Genomic DNA, 15340 nt, shown 5'->3' with positions numbered 1-15340 from the left:
GGTAAATGACTGCCACACCCATGATTCTGTCTTGGTGCTAGAGATAGGCACTTCTTCTACCTCATCTTCTTGGTCCTCTTCATTGTCTTTGGAAGTACTGTGCTTTTTTTGTTGTGTAGGTCCTCCAGGTCGTGGTGGTGGTGGCTCTTGGGGAGGAGGGGTGGCAATAGCTGAGGCCATTTTTAATATACATAGCAGTTTTGCTAATATTCTTCCAAGTGTGTACTCTGTACTAGATTGATAATGGATAATGATTAAGAATAGGTGTAGGAGCTGTGCAAGGGGAAAGGTTTGAGCTTGAAAGTTCCTAGATCAGTAGAAAATGAAGTTCCGAACTGTCCACAAAGCACAGACCTGATCTCGAAGTGTGGACGCATTCGCGAATACGTCATCATGACTCGCGTGCATGCAGGGTCACGTGAGATTGTCCATAAATTCTGCGATAAACAACACTAGAGTATAATGTTTTGTTTTGATGACTACATTCTTTAATAGATTAAGTAGATCATGATACGTCTCCCGATCATCCCTGACATCTTGTACCCAACATTTAAAACACAACCTCTTGTAGGGACTTTTCATCAAAATGTATTTCATATTTGATGTCATAAGTGATGTCATCAATGACTTTTGTGATGTCATTGTTGATATCCTGGGTGTAAGTCTTAGAAATGCACCATGGTGGTGCGAGTTATGGTTGCTTAGCTTACCATATCTGGCAAATTTCTGAGGTTTTTCGGTTTTACTTGTAACCATAACGTCCCTTTAACAAATATCAATGAAAAAGCTTTGTTAAAGGGACGTTATGTTAAATTGCACTAATAAAAACCTATGAAATTCAATGAAAAAACGTTGTTAAAGGGACATTATGGTTACAAGCAAAACCAAAAAATCTCAAAAATTCTGCAGCTATGGTAAGCTAAGCAACCATAACTCACGCCACCACCATGCACTGTGAAAAATGCCTACAAGGGGTTGTGTTTATAATGTTGGTTACATGATGTCAGGGGTGATTGTGTAATGTTAAACATGTAATAACTAGCTAACAATTCAAAACTTACTACACATGTGCTACTACAAACAATACATATGAAGATCCACAATGCATACAAATCAAGGCACATACAGGGAATATAATGTAAGGAAGAAAGAAACAGCATCATCAGAAAAGGTTAGTAGTATTAAAGTTTATCTTCATGTATACAAATGAATATGTGTTTGAGGCCTGCCTATTGCCCCATGTACTTGTACCATGAGCTGAGACCAAACCCCAAGAAAAGTACTTTAATAACATATGATAAGGTTCACGTCTAGATATACAGCACCTTTTCAATTTTAATATTCTGACTGTCAGTGAACAAAACCGCCTGTCCTAGATATTTCAGTGAACAAAAACAAGTGGGCCAGATATGTGATGTTATCAGTGATGTCATCAATGACATTTGTGATGTCATCTTTGATGTCCTGGGTGTTAGTCTTAGCAGTGCACGGTGGTGGTCAAACTTTACGAAAACATGTATATCTAGATTTAAAATTGTTTTGCAAACATTTGTGCAGATTCATCGAATGGCACCACATGTATCAGCCTTTACAATATTTAGGGACCCCCCCCTCTAATTATATTCTCTCATGCCAAAACGGCTCCACACCTTTCAACACAATTCAGAATCAAGTCTAGAAAACCATTCCAAAATTTAATGCAGTTTCATTGAGTGGCGCCAAAGGTATAAGCCATCCAAGAACTGCTTTTCGGTGATGGAAAACACCCTTTTCTTGGCTTCTTACAGCCATATCCCATCCCATCCACATCACCCCTCACCTCACCAGAGATTTTTTCATAAGTTTGAGAAGTGCAATGTTGTGTTTTTATATGATTCTGCCGCGGTGTCAGCATGGCGGGCGTTTCCAAAAAACCGACACACTTCACGCTTTTCACCATCCATTCAGTGGGTGCGTCCGATGCCTGCGGACATCACGGCACCCTCTGGGCCAGTTGGATGCCTGTCCATGGACCAAACAGGGGAATGGGTCGACAAACGCTGTAGTTATCGTTAAGTTGCCCAACCCATAGGAAGAGGACTTTTTGGGTGGCTTATAACTTCACCCCCCTGAACGAATCATCACGAAACTTTGCAAAAAATGTATATCACCCATCAGATCGATCCCGTGATGTTTGGTGAGGTTTCGTCAAGGGGGGCAAAGTTATAGGAGGGATGCCAAAATGTGTGGTTTTTCCTATAGACGCAATGGAAGAATATTTTGCTTACACCCACAACCCAAACCGCTGGAAGGATTTTCACCAAATTTGCGGCAGCGGCTTGGTCTCAAAAAGCGTGCTTTTGTAAATTCGGTGTAAATTGGTCCACTTGTTTTTTCCTCAAAATGAACAGAATTAGGGCAAAAAAAAGCTAGTGATCACTGGGTTCAGTCGTGGATTCACTTCTCTGTTTGGTCCGCTTACAGGCATCCAATTGGCCCACGGGCCGACGTTATCTCCGCGGACATCGGACGCACCCATTGATTGGTCAATACAAAACATGTGGTGCATCAGATTTTTGGAAACACCTGCCATGTTGGATTCGTGGACAATGGCTGGTGACCGCGTACATCGCAGTCAAAACATATTACAAAACACAACATTGCACTTGTAAAACTAATGAAACAATCTCTGGGGAGGTGAGGGGTGATGAGGATGGGATGGAATATGGCCATAAGAAGCCAAACCACTGGTGTTTATCATCTCCGAAGTCCGAGAACAGTCCGGGACAGTCCTGAGATGTTCGCGCAAAAATCAAATGTTCGGGGTCATCTATGCTTGTTTGTTAATTACAGGGTTGGTGAAAAGCAGTTTTTGGATGGCATATAACTCTGGCGCCACTCAAAGAAACTGCAACAAATCTTAGAATTTCATTCTAGACCTCATTCTGAATGGTGCTGTTTTGTTAAGAGGGAACAAAATGAGACAGGGGTGTCCCAAAAAATTGTAAAGACTTATAAATGTGGTGACATTTGATAAATATGCAGAAAAGTTTGCAAAAAGATTTTGGATCTAGATATAAATGCTTTTTTGCTAAGATTGGTTAGATTTTGTCAAGAGGGAGCAACATTAGAGGGGGTGTCTCAAAATATTGCAACAGCTTATAAATGTGGTGGCCTTTTTTGTTTTATTTTTTATGTGTGTGTTGGTTTCAAGTAAACCTTTACACATACACACAGAAGTAAACATTTAACAAAATATAAAATATGCTGGGTGTTCACAACAGTAATTGTAATACACAATCAGGAAAATTAGTACACAAAAATCTAAAACAAATTGTTCCCTCATAAATAAAATGTAATTTACATTATTAATACCATATTCACCCCAATTGATTATGTAGTGCATTAAGAAAATTATACAGTACAATTATTAGTGACAAGTTTCCTCCCCACATCAGTCTTGACCAGAATAAATTAAATGCATACTCAGATCCAACTTCCATAGGAGCTTTAAAAAAATCATAGGGCCTCATTCCGACTTGGGCGTTAAGGGATAACGGTCACTGGTAAGGAGACAGGTGCCGTTAAACCCTTTCCACCCAATTCCGAGGTCCCTTAGCGGGAGCCGCAAAGGACGTTTGGTCTGACCACACGTTCTTTACGGGTCCCGCTAAGGGACCAGGGTGCTAATAACAGGCCTGCTATCAGCAGGCCCGTAATTAGCGCCTTCCCCATTCCCATTGAGCCCATGGGTCTCAAATGGGAATAGGGAATGGTTGGTTGAATGGGGACTTACTGGGTCCGCAAAGGTCGGAATGTCCCGGTAAGTCCCCATTCAACCAGACCGGACACGGAACCGGTGTTGGAGGCAGTCATGGCGCAAAAAGCGCCATGGCTACCTCCAATCTCGGAATGAGGCCCATAGTCTCAATGACTCAAAATACGGGCAGATGGTGACCTAGTGCTTTAACGTTTCTTGTGTATTGTTAGCTGTGCAAAATCTGCATTTGCAGATGCCTAGTGCCTTGTTCAGATTTCCAATGTTTGCTTCTTTCACACATATGTATCTGGTTTAATCTAAAATGCATATATAGAGCCCACACCTTGTTACATGGGCATCGTTGCATGTACATCGTAAGTGAGTTCCTTTTATGTGGAGAGCAAGCATACTCAACATATGTGGAGTAGTGCTGATCTTATCAACTGTAATCAACCAATCATAATTAAAAAATGCCTGCTTTGCACTCCGTGGTCAGTGCACAAGCTCTTCTTCTGATGCTCCAATTGCCGTCAGAAGAACAAACATACTTGCTTTAAAAGATTGAACCGATCCTAGCGTGTCCTCTATCATAATTATATTCATATCCCAATGTATAGAATTTGCCATTGGTGAGATAATTTTAGCATAGTTCACCACTTTTCTCCACAGGAAACGAGTTCCGAGAAATACCAGGCATAATTCATGACAAATGATTACATTCAGAATACTCAATGAAAGACCAAGCACCTCTTTCCAATTTCCCCTGTATCGTATATAACAGAGTACCCAAATCCATCAGACGTATGTCTAGGCCATAGAGAAGAAACGGCTCAATCTTCATAGTATAGAATTTAATGATAGGTAAAGATGAGAATTTACAGACACAATTAAAAAGATATTTAATGGGAGACCACCAGGGGGCGCAGACGTCATGGTCACCTAAGCGATTGTCTCCCTCTTCGAGCCCGCAAGATGCCGGTTTCTTGAGCAGTGCAAGGAGAGTTGAAAGAGGAAAAACAACGGTAAAAGTAAAACAAAGCGATTTGGCAACTGCACGAGTGATTTCCAGCTGAAGGGATCAGAGAAGGGGGCAGATATTGGCCCGTTACCAGGAGCCCCAAGGCGTGTGAGAAGGCCCAGACTCGAGAGGGGGAAAAATGGCGGCCGCCATCTGACCTACGCACCAGAGGAATTTGTCGAACAGCAGCAGCCTGCACTCAGCACACGGAAGGCATCCCCTGCCCCCGGCGGGGTGCTGCGGCGACGGGGTCACCACCTACACAGTCCATCAGCTGGCCGTCGCGCCCCACTAGCCGGCAGTTGGAGCCCGACCAAGCATGTAGCAGCCGGTGCGGGCGGCCCGGCGAGGGTAAGCGGCAGGCCCCTGCGAGCATCCTGCTCCCACCCCCACCCCGCATCGGAGCCCGTTCTCCGGCCTCCTCATACCTCGGCCCATGCGGGGGCATCCCAGCTCCACAACTCCTAACCCAGCGGCAGGCTAGCCCCCGCGGGCATCAGGAATCGGGCACCTGACAACAGGGGGAGGCGGAGCTTCCCCCCACCCCCCCTGCGGGATTCAGACTACAAGCAGGCCTGGCCTGGCACTCTTTTCTCCTGCCCCTCCACACGAAAATCTTGGTCCAGCCACACACGGAGACGTGGAGCACACAGTCCCCCACACAACACCTCTCGCCCTCCTCCTCACACCGGGCTCCGCACCCCAGCAACATCGGCTGCTTCCTGCTGCAGAACTTTCTTACAACAAGGGTACAAGTGGACGATATCCATTGTCCAGGACTTACAGTGAGCACTGGGATCATTCTAATGAGCCGACTTCTGGCCTGGCAACTCGGTGAAGCCCCCATACCACGGGCCCCATTGAACAAGTAGCACTGCGGAGGCCCACTACCACCGATAGAAACTTGTGAAAGACCCCGGAACCACCAACGGCCCTCCACGAACCACGCACCCATATAACGACAGGAAAGCTGTGCGGCGGTGCATTAGTCCCACCCTAGAGGAGCCTGGTGGGGAGTCTGGGGGAGAAGGAGTGTAGTGCGACAAACACACCCGCAAGGGGCAACGGAGTTCGGTGTAGTGACAGGTGAACCATTTTGGTGCTCTGTTAACCACTGAGGCGTGGAAAGCACTAACCGAAAATTGAACACTGCAATACGTACAAGGGAGAAAGCCCCCCTTGGTCCAGCCGGCCCTTCCTACACCTACAGAAGCCCAGGGGCTCCGCTGATGTGAAGGCTGGATCCACAAACCCTAGCCACCCTGAGGACGTTCAGACGTACTGACACCGTCATGGAAGCAGGAGAAGCTCAAAGTACCTCGGACATCCCAGGCAACAACAGCGACAGTGCAACAAAATCCAATATCCGTTTGTTGCTCGGAGAAATTAGGTCAATGAAAAATAGCCTCACTGAAACAGTTTCTGATTTGCAAGCACAAGTGGCCAAGGTGGAGGACCGCTTGGAAGCGGTCGAGAACAATCAGCAATCGGGAGATATTACGACTATGCAATATGAAGCTAGGCTCTTAGACCTCGAGCAAAAAGAACGGGATATGGAATCAAAGGTCGATGACCTCGAAAATCAGGAGCACCGCTCCAACATCCGCATAATCGGACTGGAGGAGGAGCGTGGCGAGACCCCTTCGAGCCTGGAGAGCAAAGTAAAGTCCCTAATCCTGACTCTTTATGATGAAACAAATTCCCCGAAGCTCGAATTTGACAGAGTGCACAGGGCGGGTGGCCCAACGAAGGGCCCTCGTTCTGTCCTTTTTAAATGTCATTACTATGCGCAAAGGCAGGACATCCTGCAAAATGCAAGAATGAAAGACACGATTGAATTCTGTGGCTCGACAGTGAAGCTTTACCAGGATCTCTCTGCAATGACACTGGCAAAAAGAAGAGGGTGCCGTCCCCTCACAATTTGGCTCCAGGAGAAGGGTGTGAGGTATCGATGGGGCCATCCATTCTCTCTCACATTTGAATATGACAGTGAGGAGTACAGGCTCACCTCAGTAGAAGAAGCGGAGCAGGCTCGCCGCCATCTACAAGGCCCAGCCATGGGCTCAGAAACGGAGGGCCGAAGGGAGCCAAGGGGCCCACGCCGAGAACTAGCTGATAAGCCCCCAAGAAGAGGCCGTGCGCAACAAAAATGGAAATATAAATGATTGAATACTCCTTGAACTACTTACGCTGTTCTCCCTGAGCGCGCTCAGTTGTTGTGCTCCAACTCCTGCTAAAACGGTTACAGCTATGTCCCACTGATGCTTTGATAGTTGTTGCTGCAGGTTGTAACACACGGGTTAAGTTAATTTCCAGGGGCTCCCTATACTCTAGTCCACACTTGTGAATGAACTGCCTCATCCTTGCACGATGCTCAAGGTGATAATTAGGGCCCGAAGAGGGGTCCTCTTAGAGTGGCCCTTTTTGAACGAGGACATCTGTTTTTTCTTTTTCTTTCTTTTTTTCTTGTGAGAATGCACTCAGCAGCGTCTCACACAAGGGGAGACGGTGGTGGTGAGGGGTCCACTTATTCACTCGGAGCACCAAGTTTTCAGCATATCAAGATTCTACGCACGCACTATGCAACGTGGCAATTGAATTTTAACCTCATCACAGGGCAATGGGGTCAAGCAAGTGATGGGACAGTGACTGCTATCTTCACTTCAGAAAATGGCTAGCTCTGATGGCATAGTCTTTGGCTCCCTCAACGTTAAGGGCTTGAATTCCCCACAAAAGAGGTCAATGTTAGTGAGACAGTTCACATAATCCAAACTAGATGTCCTCGTCATACAAGAATCAAAATACATTAAGGGCGAAGAGAGAAGGATCTTTGGGAAAGACATAGGGGACACAATCTGGGCATCTGGCCCACAGAAAAAGGGTTGTGTGGGCATCCTCTTACTCAAGTATTTGAGAATGCAGGTGGATCATATACACAGGAACACACATGGGAGATATATGGTACTCAAGGGTAAATTGAGAACGTGCTCCTATCACACAGTGTGCTGCCTACGCCCCCAACCAAGGGCAATCGAGCATCATTGAACCCCTGCTTGACTTCATTGATAAATGGAGGGAGGGCAAACTGGTTTGTGGGGGAGATTTGACTGTGGTCATAGACCGTGAGTGTGATTGGCACTCTGCACGACAAAACTCCTTACCCCTAAGCACTCTCCAGGTCGACAGATTCTCTAGTCAACTAAGGGAATACCATTTGATAGACACCTGGCGCACAACTCACCTGGGAGAAAAATCTTTCACCTTCTGTTCACCGCCACATCACTCTTTTTCTAGAATTGACTACCTGTTGCTAGGGGCAGAAAATGAGAGCGATATTCTGGGAACATCCATCCAAATAGTGGCTTGGTCAGATCACAACCTGTGCACCTTAGAATTAGACCTGAGCCCACTTCCTTCCCCGGAACGCCGGTGGCGGTGTAATGACCTGCTATGCAGAGACCCAATTTTTAAGGAAACCCTTTCCGATGCCATCACGGAATATTTAGAAATTAATGATACAGATGGTATGCCGCTGAACACAGTCTGGGAAGCGGGGAAGGCTACAACAAGGGGCATCCTAATATCAGAAGGGGCAGCCAAGAAAAGGCTCTGGCTACTCAGAGAGAGGGAACTGAAAGGAGACATCACTCGCCTGGAACGCACCCTTAAGGAGCACTCCGTGAATGACAACAACACCATAATGAAAATTAGAAAGATGAGAGAAGAACTAAGAGACATATGGAATAGCAAGGCCCTCACTCAACTTAAATACCTCAAACAAAATGTTTTCGAAAAAGGTGACAAAGCTCACACCATGCTCGCAAATAGACTCTGTAAACAGAGAGCAGATAGAGCAGTCTATAAAGTCAGAGATGAACTAGGCGTCCCACTCACGAATCCCCAAGACATAGTAAATCGCTTCTCTGACTATTACTCGGTACTATACACAGCTGAGACCATTAGCACCCACTTTAATACTGAGGAATACTTAGCCGCCCTGCCACGCCCACCTATTGCTGAAGAACACCTAGAAATGCTCAACGCCCCGATTACTGCAACAGAGGTGCAGGGAGCAATCTCTGCTCTTACGGCAGGCTCAGCTCTGGGACAGGATGGATTCTCGCCAGCCTTTTATAAAAGAAATTCCAACACACTTGCCCCATTCCTCGCCAAACTATTCAACTCCATCTTAGAATCTGGACAAGCTCCCCAATCATTCACCAAATCTATCATTATCGTAATCCCCAAAGAAGGTAAAGACTCCACTGATTGTGCATCATACCGGCCAATCTTCCTAATAAATGTAGATGCTAAAATCTACTCCAGCATGTTAGCCTCCCGCCTCGCTCAAGTTCTCCCACAACAAGTCCACACTGACCAAGTAGGGTATGTAAGAGGCCGGCAAGGGGCAGACAACATCAGAAAAACCTTGGATCTAATGGCAACACTCAGAGAAGCGGGTGAAGACTCCTTCTTATTGTCGGTCGATGGCGAAAAGGCTTTTTATCGGATAGAGTGGCCTTTCTTGAGAGCCGTCCTGAAGTGGGTAGGATTGGGAGCTGCATGGGTACAGGCTGCAGAAGCATTATACAGGTCTGCCCAAGCTAAGGTTTCGATCAACGGAGTCTCATCACGTTCCTTTAACCTCACCTGAGGTACGAGGCAGGGCTGCCCACTCTCCCCTCTTATTTTTGCACTGGTGGTGGAGCCCTTCGGCCAGGTCATTCAGTCCAACCCCATGATTAGAGGAATCCCACGGGGGGCAAGGAATATAAGCTGGCAATTTTTGCTGACAACATCCTCCTATATCTGACCGAACCATCTAATTCCATCCCCGCTCTTCTCCAAGAGCTGTCACGATACGGGGCCCTCTCGGGTTTCCGGGTTAACCTGCAAAAAACCATAGCCATCCCCTTAAGAAACAAAGCCGATATGGCACACTGTTTAAAGACAAACTGGAACTTTAAGGTGCAAACTGACTCAGTCCGTTACTTGGGGGTTAATATAACAGTCTCCTTGCCCAACCTTTTTGAGGCTAACTACACTCCACTATGGATAGCTATCAAAAATGACATCTCAAGATGGCGCAAACTTCCCATGTCATGAGCGGCGCGCTTTACGGCCATCAAAATGAACGTTCTCCCACGATTCTTATTTTTATTCCAATCTCTCCCTGTTCTGGTCCCAGAGTCCTTCCTAGCATAGGTGAAGTGCACACTACTAAGATTTTTATGGGCAGATAAAAGAGCAAGGATCCCATACTCCACATTGATCCAACCCAAGGAAGAGGGAGGTATGAGTTTCCCAGACCTAGGGGAATATTACAGAGCAACTCAACTTCGAGTACTTCCGGATCACCTATGGGAAAACCCAGAAAAAGAGTGGGTGGCAATAGAAAATGATATTTTTGCTCCGGTCACGCTGGGAGAATGGTTGTGGGTCCCATTGTCAGCCATGACACGGAGGATTAAAGAACATCCCATTCTTAAGGTTTTGTGGTCCCTCTGGCGCCCATCCCGGGTCATGCAGGGAATTACGACTTGGCCCTCACCCCTGAGTTGCATCTGGGCTCCGCCCATAAAAAACTTGTTAAGCGCTATCCAGCAGTTCCAGCCATGGTGCGAGGCGGGTCTTAGCCGGGTGGGACAGTTGTGGAAGAACGAAGTGTTCATTACCAGAGAAGAACTGCAGACTAACCTGCAGAGTGTGGATATTTCCCCTTTCCCTTTTCTCCAGTTGAGAAGCGCCCTGAACGATGCTAGGTGGGGTGACTCCCTAAAGCGCTCCTTGACACCGATTGAGCAAATTTTGAGTTCCCCCCAGGTGTCGAGAGGCCTCATATTGAAGCTGTACAAATCAAATCACTGATTACAAGGGGTCACTGTCATCACCCACCGTCAGAGGTGAAATGGGAAGCTGAATTAGCCATGGAAGCTCAAATAGAGTTATGCAAGGGTATATATAGAGCAGTATGGTCGTCATCAGTTTACATGCAATACAAGATGCACAATGTACGACTACTGATGAGGTGGCATTACACACCCCTCTGCCTATCCAAAATGTTCCCCGGGACATCACCCTACTGCTGGAGGGGGTGCGAAGAAAGGTGCGATTACTGGCATCAATGGTGGGGATGCGACAAGGTTCAGGTGTATTGGCGGGAAGTGCTGGGTTGGATCCGAGAAATAGATGGGGTCCACAGGGACCTGTCACCCATACTAGTGCTATTCGGAGTGGAATCAGAAGAAGAGGAAACATATGAATCTTTAACGTATCTGCCGCGCAACCTTTTACTAGCAGCCAGAGTGTGCCTAACCGTTAAATGGAAATCAGCAGCACTCCCCTCAAAAAGGGAATGGTTAATAAAAGCACACACTATATACGAAATGTAAAGCCTCACGGCTGCTGTAAATGAATCGTGCAGAAATATTGACACAATATGGTTGGCCTTCCTAGAATATTACACCACGTATTGGGAGTCCACAGACTAATTATACTTTTTTCTTCACTCTAGCCAACTAGTAGAGCTAGGGGCAGTCCCCTACACTGCCAGTCAATTGTTTGCCCAAGCTTTGTACTGCCTTTTGGTGTGGTAACTTGTGGCAAGGAAATAAGTGGTATAATAACGACAGATTTAGAGCAAAATCAATACGGAAAAGCTGATTGTCGATTTGCATACTGATCCTGAGCCTCAGCTCCGAGGTGTGTGATGAGTGGATAGGGGGATGGGGGGAGGTAGGGGAGGGAAGGAGGTCGATGCACAAGACTTGAGTTGAAAATTGCTCCACATTTCTTTCTTTTGTACACTTTCCACATAATTGTTTCATGAAAATACTGCGAACGAATACTGTGAATGTAATGAGTATTGAAGTTTTCTTGTGGTTTAAAAATGTTAATAAAAACATATTTAAAAAAAAAAGATATTTCATTTGTGATGACAGTGGGTACAGTTTTTCCTCTAGTGTCTTCTTCCACATCTCCCCTGATGCTGTATTAGAAAGATTGTATCCCAAATATTTTATGGCACATACTTATTCTAGTTGTTCATTGCTCAGTGTCCAACTCATCATCTTTGGTCTAGGTGAATTAGTATGAATAACTATGTTTGATTTGGATCCATTTGGGTGTAGGTTGTTTGCCCTTGCATATTAATCAAACCAATTTAACTTTTCTTGCATACCCTGAGCCGTTCTGTCAAAAAATACAAACTTGTCTGCAAATGCCAACCACTATATTCCCAGATGGCCCTACCTGGCTGCAAATGTAGTAGACGCATTCTCCAATTGTTCCACATCATTAAAATATAGATTGAATAAGAGCTAGAATACAGCCCTGTTTTAATCCTATTTTTATTGTTATTTTTCTAGACAATACACCTTCACTAGTTAGACATATCTGCACTGAGTTATTTCTGTGCAATAGTTCCACCAGTTGTACCAATTTCAATGGTACATTCAACTTTAATAGTTTTGTCCACAGGATAGATCTTACTACACAATCAAATGTGCTTGTCATATCCAACAAAGACATGTATATATTATCCTTGTTTTTGCATTTGGTACCATTTAATAGGTGGTCAAGGAGAGCTGCATTAAGAGTGGTACCCATACATTTTCTAAACCCAACCAGGAATTTGGAGAGGGCGTGTGTGCATTTCAGACAAGGATTCAGATCTGTTAGTAGCAATAGCGCAAATACCTTATTCGTCGAACCAGTCTGCACTATTATCTTTTTAGTTCTTAGGATCACGTGCGTCACCCTTTTTAAAGATTGATATCATTATGGATTCAGTCCAAGTACAGGGGATTAAAGGCTTCTTAAAAATATAATCAGATAGAGATTTTAATACCCAAGGCAAAAATTGAGGATCTTTTTTGAGCACAACAGGAGGAATTCCATCTGAGCCAGCAGACCGATAAGGTTTTAATTTCTCGATGGCCCACACTTTATCCTCATCCATCAATGAACAGACTCCTTCACATATAAGTCCTATGGTAGGATCTGTTAAATCACAGAACTGAGCCACTAAGTCCGCCCAATCCGACTCCAAAATAGGGTCATCCTTCAGTACACGTCTATTTCCAACCCTCTGGTTAACCACATCCCGGAATTTCCCCTCATTGCCTTTACAGTCAATATTCAGCATCTACTGATTATCTCTCAGATGGACTTCAACGTTAAGAGACTTATTCAAATTCATATATGTCTGGCAGATCTTTTTCCTTGCAACCTTATACTCTATCATAGGTAATCTCATCTTCTTCAGTTTGGCTACTAGTTCTCGCTTAAGCCTCTTGGGTTCCATTATTCTATTATCATAGACATGCATGGGGTTAGATTGCTGAATGGTTTCGGAAATTTGGTATTCCCTTCAGACAATTCCTTACTATATTATTTGGTTCAACTGAAATATCCTGAGTGCTGATTTCTGATGTAATAGCAGGCCAGAGGTCCCCAGTCTTATCTGGGCAAGTTGCATAAACATATGGCCAATATCATTGTTCCATTTAATAATCTTACCTCCCGTGTCCAGTTCAATACACAAGAGGGCAGGTTTCACCTCCAGTTCCAAAGAAGGGAGATTTAATGCACAACCCACCAAGCAATGATCAACATAGCCCACCTCCTCAACACAAAGGGGTACCACATACTCATCAAATCTCCAGACATGTACAGATAGTCAATCCTAGTGTAAAGATTTCCCCTATGACATCTGTGTTGAGGGTACTTAGATCTTTCACCGTCCAATCTGGTCAAATTCCATGAATGTAGAAACAGATCCCAGAGCATCCCCCTTTTTATCCTTGTCTGTCTAGAATGGGGAACTGCATTCTTTAGATTCCATTCTCCCCCCTCTGCACAGTTTGCGTTAAAGTCCCCTCCAATGACCAGATCATTCTCATTAACCCCAACAAACCATTCTTCCAAGAGACAGGCCCGATTTGATTGTATTACCTTTAAGGCAACCTTGGCTTGATTCCAATACATATTCACTACAAGGACAGCTAGAGATGAAGGGCACATTTTTGAATTTTGCCACCATAAATCCTTCCGAAACATGAACCACCTCACACTTCCTGTTAAGGCTGCAATCAACGGTAATTGCTAGGCCACCACTTGGGTGTCGCAAGATCACCCTAGACGCAGGACTTGTGCAGGTACTATAGCGTTCCAGCTGAAAGTGTGTTGTGGCCATAGTCTCCTGAAGCAGGTACACAGTTGGGTTGGCCTTCGCCCCCACATTCTTATGATATAATTTCAAATTTTTCAAACCGCATACGTTCCAAGAAACAAAGTTCACTTTGGCCCTGCTACAGATGCACAATACCCTGCCTAATAGCATTAAATGTTTTCAGGGCCGACTCTATCCAAGACCAATACTGTCCTGAGTTTGTAAAGTTAGAAGTAGAGCCTTTATTGGATCAGGATTTAGGGTATCCTTATTTGTGGTGTGGTGTATTCCGGCACCTATCGTGGGACTTGGGGGCTGGTATGCCAACACATTATCACCTTCTGCCTTAAGGACATGATTACACATAATTTATAGTCCAAATTCAGAAGATTTTCTCTCTGTTCCCACATCATATTGGTCACTATCTCAGATTCAAAATATGAGACCATACGATTATTTTTTTACTGTGCGCAAGGATATTCGATCGATGTTGACAGAAACCAGAGAATGAAGCATTGGGATCTTTTGAAAGATGTCTAATAGTTTTGTCCTATTCAAATCTCTCTGCCCAGAATATATTTTGCTGGGACCCCATCCTAAAATTTTTGATTGACATCGACAGTCCTTGCCCAGCATGTTCTCAGTGTTGATAGCCAGGGCACCACCTCCAATTGGTGATTCACTAGCTCCATTAGGGTTGGCCTTTTCGGCAGCCTCCCCATCCCTCAAGCCACCGTCACCCTCATTGGGTCCATTTATTAATACAATATAATTTATATTGATACCTGCCACAACATCCAAAACTTCATTAGAAGTTATTTTTGATTGGAGCGTAGCAGTCCCACATCCTGTGATGTTTTTCCTCACAGTGCCCCTTTCATTTATCATACCATTGGACAGGGGTCTGTCCCCATTTCCTGACTGCTCGATGGCTTCCCTAGATTTTTTGTGCTTACACCAGACAATAAAGGGGATTTATGGGATACCTTTGTTCTTTTCAAAGTCCCACTTTGGTTAACCTCTGATTGTACCTCCCCCGAATCTATCATATCATAAACCCTGTCCCTTTCACATTCAGGCTCTGTATTAAGATCTATGTTCTCATTCCTTCCCGGTAAACCCTTAATCCCTTTAATCAGAATGTTATATCCCTGTTATTTGGCTGATGGCATATTCTTGGATTTTTTGTCTGTTTTTACCTTTACCTCTTGTTTTTCTACTCCTATGAACGTTACCTTTGTTCTTAGCAGCCCTATGGACCTCATAACCTTCACTCTCCTCATTCATTACTTTGATTTGGGGGAGGTGGGACCATTATTTCCCTCCATCGTCTCCAGTCTCGCTGCCTCTTCTGTTAAGATTGTGGGGCTATCAGTAGTGGAAGGCATATTGCCCACAATACCATCTGTAG

Source organism: Ambystoma mexicanum, chromosome 10, assembly GCF_040938575.1.
Source record: "Ambystoma mexicanum isolate Mex_15411 chromosome 10, UKY_AmexF1_1, whole genome shotgun sequence".
NCBI classification, from domain to species: domain Eukaryota; kingdom Metazoa; phylum Chordata; class Amphibia; order Caudata; family Ambystomatidae; genus Ambystoma; species Ambystoma mexicanum.
Note: the sequence above shows the minus strand (reverse complement) of the source record.